This window comes from Puntigrus tetrazona, unplaced genomic scaffold (genome assembly GCF_018831695.1).
Source record: "Puntigrus tetrazona isolate hp1 unplaced genomic scaffold, ASM1883169v1 S000000005, whole genome shotgun sequence".
Classification (NCBI taxonomy): Eukaryota; Metazoa; Chordata; class Actinopteri; order Cypriniformes; family Cyprinidae; genus Puntigrus; species Puntigrus tetrazona.
Window position 1 is genome coordinate 430,021 of NW_025047685.1, and position 5,908 is coordinate 435,928.

The 5,908-nt window shown below is 35.4% G+C and overlaps 1 long non-coding RNA gene across 1 annotated transcript; it reads left to right on the plus strand.

Annotated features, from left to right (window-relative positions):
- The first annotated feature begins 204 nt into the window (after positions 1-204).
- Positions 205-4,828, plus strand: LOC122332136. Its single transcript, XR_006248456.1, has 3 exons — positions 205-331; positions 500-610; positions 4,645-4,828. It is a non-coding gene; the product is annotated as an uncharacterized LOC122332136 (long non-coding RNA).
- Positions 4,829-5,908: the final 1,080 nt, after the last annotated feature.

Sequence of the window (5,908 nt, forward strand, 5' to 3'; positions counted from 1 at the left end):
TCTCTTCTGTCTCGCTATCTCTTTTTCTTTCTATTCTCTTTTTCTAGGATAAGTATTACAGTTAATCAGATTATCACTCTCTTCTCTGAAAGGACTCAGTAGTCAGGCAGATAAAAGGGCAACCTAGAGTCCCCAGGGGTCCTGACAGACAGGGATCAAAGGAGTAGCTGATTAGCCAAAGCAATGTCGCTTTGATACCAGAAAGAAAGTGAGATAGAAAGACGGAGCGACAGAATGAGAGAGAATTCAGATAGATGACAGTGTTTCATCCCATGTTTCAGCAAATGTCTTGGTTTACCTGCTACAGAGTCATCTCTTTGTCCTCTCTGTGGTAGGTCATACCTTGCTTTTATTCTTTCCTACAGCGGCAGGAAAAGACACTCTTGATCTTCTTTCTATTCAGTGTTCAATTAAAAATGAGTGTGCGTTTGTTGGAATTTTTGTACACACGATAAGCTAAGTGTCAGTTATGAACCTCACCCTACCCTGTCTTGTTTAGGCTTTACAGGTCAAAGTTCATCTTGCTCTGATAAACTCTATTCCATTAGTCTGATTGTGACCGACTGGCAAAGCTTGGCAGGAAGCGGTGGATAAAGTCCAGAGTGAAAATGTAATCCTCTCACATACACACATTCAAGCTTACATAAATCACAAGTTCACGACAGTGTTCAGGTGATCTTTGTGCCACCCACAGGTTCAAGAAAGTTAGTGCACTTGAACTCAAAACACCAAATACCACGTAGACTGAAGGAAAAACTCTTATTCTTGAAATATTTGTACTCCTTTTACTAGCAGAGTGTGTATCTAAAACTAAACGAAAGATCATGCAAAATAAAAGTTATTTTAATCTTCACCTTCAACAAGATAACCACTTTGTTAACCACTGCGACTGAAGCAATGAATAAATTAAAAATAACCAGTTGAATTTGTTCACCATTTCAACTAACTGATTTGATAGTTTGCATGTTTTCTTCGTCAATTATTCAGTGATTTAGAAGTTTTTTGGGGTATGTTTAATTCTAACATTGAGGTGGTATGAAAAATGTTGTACTTTGGTACAAATAAAAGTCATACTGTTACAGCATAGTTAAATAAATGGTAAATAATGTCTTTCTTTCTCTTTTTATTGAACAATTATATTTAAAACAATTGTTTGCTAATGCAAAAAACTAAACAAACACACAAAAAAAAACAACTTTAAAACCCCCCCAAAAATAAATAAATAAAAATGCATGTGTGTGATTAAAAAAAAGTGAAAAAAGTGTTTTAGAGTTCTTTTTGGGGGTTCAAAGCGATTCTTTGTAGCATATTATGTATATGATTTCTTAACTGCTATTTCCACACTATGGCGTTATCATATCCACATATCATTGCATAGCTTTATCTCTGAGCAAGAAACAAAAAAAGAACTCAGCCATGACTACACTGGGGCCTGTACTGCTTTGTTTTTATTGATACCAGGTAACATGATATCAGGTTTATATAACCAGCTCATTACCGCTGTTGAATTTGTGCACCAACATCCATCTGGCATGCCGAAAAAGCATTTATATGTTTATCTTTGTGAGCAACTGCATGTTAGACAAAAGTCTGTTTTCTGGCTTCGTCTGTCAGTTATTGGGTCTGTGAGGCAGACGCTACATGCTCATGATCACACCGGCTCTGAATGCATGACCATCTGCCTTCATAGTAACCGCAGGTCACACACATTTATTTCAATGATGTCACATGCATCCACCCATGTGCAGACACATAGCTGGCTGTACTTCTGTGCTATCTGGTAGTGAGCAGATGCAGAGGAGCTGGAGAGTGTGGCTGAGATAGGAGCCTCTCTCCTGGGCTTTTAGAGTCTGGCCTCAGACAATCTGGCTGGAACTATTGAATGAGATTGAGATACAGTTCAAACTGATGCAGACCTCTTTAGTTAGTCGCATGCTTGACCATCAATAGTGTTAAAAAGGGAAAGACAGTTGGATAGAGAAAGTGCATGTGCGGTTGTGTGAATATTTGTTTGTTATTAATTTTAAGGGGTCATATGATGTTCGCGAAAAAGAACATTATTTCCCACATACTGTACATTATTATTTCTTTTTTTTAAGCCCTACCTTCCTGAAACAGGTCGATTTGTACAAAGTTCATTGTTCTTAAAAAGCAAGATGCTCTGATTGGCCAGCTATCCGGTCCATTGTGATTGGCCGAATACCGCAAGCATGTGACGGAAATGTCACACCCCTTAGCATAACGTGATGCCATATCCTGGCACTATGACACAAAAACAATAAAAGACATTACAAATGAGTCATTTATTGCATCCAGTGGGGACATAATGACTGGTTTTAAAAACTTTCTTTTTACGCATAGTGCCTCGTAAACATAACACCATATTTGCATTTGTGATTGGAGAAATGATAAACAACAAGCACTACCGTTCACTGCTTAAAACTCACGTTTGAAAAGCAAATAGCAGGTTCTTTTACTAAGAAATGTAACTAACCTAAAGGTTGTGAGTCAGAAGCACCAGATTGTCCTTGCAGATTTAGAATTGCCCCATAGCATCTGTGCACGGCCAGCATAGGCTGCTCTGCAGGTTTTAGGAATCAGTTCTCTGTAAATGCATTAAACACACTCTAATATTTGGGTTGAACTGTTCTGGAACAGTGTTGTGATTATATAATAGTAAATGATGTTTATCTGAAAGTGTTACAGTGCAAACAGGTTTTCTTTAAGGGGTATATTTAGGGTTGGGGGATAATGCAGTCTATGGAAAGTCCCCACAATTGGCAGAAAAAAAACATGGGTGTGTGTGTGTGTGTATGTGTGTGTACTCAAGAAACAAAAAGAGTGATGCATCAAAACAAGTTTCTTAATATCTCTCAAATGCTTACTTAAGATACCATGGTCCCTCTCTGGTAAGTGCAGCTACAGATGCTCTTGTATCTAAAACTATTTTTTCTCTGTCTAGGAATGTTATCTTGTGCCCTTCTCCTCCTTAATGGTTCCATCTCACTACAGATTGAACAAACTATTATCTGAATACAAGGGGATTTTTAGTGGACCGCAAGAATATTCAAGTGATAGCTCAATTTAAATGGACGTATTATCTTTATTTATTTGTATGACTTTTTAATTCTAGTAAAATGTTTATGATGCTTGTTTCTGTAATGTGGAAAGACAAAACATCATATTCGTTAGCCACGGCTTCTCAAGTCATACAATAAGCATGAGAGGAACAAGCTGAAGTTTAAGTTAAAAAATGTGGTCAGTGTTTATATTCATTATATGGAAAGAACAGCTTTGGCATTCGGCTCTATAAACGTCCCTTGTTCGGTGAAATGTCATGCATGTTTCAAATGGCATAAATGTTAGTAAATGATGACAGAGTTTTTATTTTGGGGTGAACTTTTGCTTTAAGCATATAGTTCTGCAGTTGCAGCCAAAACACATACTGAACATGACCAGCAGGTTGCTATGTGACACATACAGAAACACACACATACAAACATCACTGAAAGCCTTAATAAGTTGCAGAAGACATGCATTACATAACGCCCAAGACCCTAAGAAACATAAACCGCACACAAAGATGGTTAAACAAACACGTGCGCTTACTCAAACACTGACCGTTAGAAAGCTTTTAGGACATTTTATGAGCACTCTCCCAAGATTACATGCTTATGACACACCCTGTAGAGACATGTTCCCTGAAAGTTTCAAGAATGAATGCTAGCATACACATGCTCACCAAAACACAGGCCAAGCAAAGAGTAAACACAACTCGACTGTCCTTGAGCGTTTGTTTGTGGCAGCTCTTAAAGTGCTGACGTTTATTGGTGTGGTTTTTCTTTCATTGGGCTTTTAGCAGCGTTTGAATCAGGCACTGGTCTCTTTAATCTCTTTCAGAGTTTGCTAATATGACTGTCCGTTGTCCACACTTGTCTCGGATGAAAGTGTTATATACAAACTGCTGACTTCATATCCTCTCATATCTCAAATATCTGTGCTTAACAACTATAGAGTGCAGTTGCTTTTCCATTAGTACTAAGTTGCAAATGTCTGTTGCTGTCAAAAAATGTTTTTATACATGGTGGTCACTGTATATGTTTAATGTACAGTAGTGATACACTAATAGGGTAACATTTCTAATTATCGGTGTTGAAATTCAACTTAGGTTTCTGTTTCAAATTAATGCTGTTGGACCAGGAACATGAAAATTTTTGCACTAATATATAATTAATACAAAAAAATACACAATTAATTACTGATATACAAGAAAAAATACAATTAATTAAATTTAAAAATGCATTAAAATAGAAAAATTATTTAAAAAAGTACAAAAACTGTGTTTACTGTGTTTTTCTCTAATGAATGTAGCCTTGCTGAGTTTAATGGATTTCCTAAAAAAAATGTTTGGACTGTTACTGTATACAGACTGTCCTGTTGCACAACAAATTAAAACCAGATTTCTATACTTAATAATAAAATGCACGTGTGTATTGTGTGTGGGCGTTATGTGTTTTTATGCATGTTGGTGTTAGGCTTGTAGTTTTGTGTGTGTGGGTATGTATGTTTGTGTGTTTTGTCTTGTACTCTTTTGAGGCCTGCAGTTCTGACCTCTGACTTCTGTCCTTTGTTCCTTCTCTCCAGTGGCAGAATGAAAGCGAGCAGCGCGTCTCTCCTGCCGATTATCTCCATCTCTCCAACTGTGCCAAAGTGACTGTGTAGATTCGTGTTCTTTTGTGAGATTAGCAAAACATTACTTTAATGTAGTCACACGCAGCTCAAGGTGTATATATATATATATATATATATATATATATATATATATATATATATACACACACTCACACACACACATTTGTGAATGATAAAATGAGTCATGTGTCTGTCAAGCTCTAAAAATTACTATAATTATCATAAAAATCATCACAAAAGTGCCATAACAGTAGTCTATATGACTCTTGTGCTATATCTGAAGTCTTCTGAAGTCATATATAATATAATGTGAAGCCAGTAAAATGGTCATGAAATTTTACTGCAAATATAAATGAATAACTTTATTTAGCAACTAACAACTACATTTTGGTCTTTTCCTCACATAAAACTATTGTATGGGTCAGTGTTACTTTGTATAATTATGTTACTTAGTATAATTTATATACTAATATAGTATTTATTAGTAATTTATTATGATATTTTAATATTTTTATCATTTGAGGATAATTTTATTAGCGTTAATTAGCGTTTAATTTCAATTCGAATCACTAAATTAAAGTGATAAAGTGACATTTTTTCATTTGTTTTGAATTTTTGTTGTTAAAAATGTTTTTGCTAATTGTAATAAAAAGTAAATGGAAAGAAAAAGTTATTTTTTTAAGCTGTAATAACATAACATAAATATTATGATATTTATATATTGTTAGTTTTTTATTAAATAGCTAAAACATTTTTAATAACACAAATGCAAAACAAAGTAAAAAAAATCACTGTCATTGAATAAGCAGCTTAAACATTCCGTTAAATTTCTTTCGTTTTTATTCCACATTAGAAAGCAAGTCAAACAGATTTAGACCCACATAGGTAAATGATGACAAAATTCTCATTTTGGGGTGAACAAAAACACTTTTTAAAAACACATCAATTAGTCTTCTGTAAAATGTTTTTAGAAATTCACAAGTTAAACTCTGTTACCGTCCCATGTGTACCTAACGAGACCCATTCAATGACCTTTGACCTGAGCTGAGTAATCGTAGCCCAAACATGTCTCCTCCTGTGCCAACAAGCCTGGTTCGAGTTACACTTTTAATAGGCAGGTTTAAAGAGGGCAGAGGGAGGTGGAGTGTGGAACAGATCAAAAGTTCTTTCCTAAATGTCCTTTGTCGTGACTTTGCCGTGTTTGATGTCTACACTG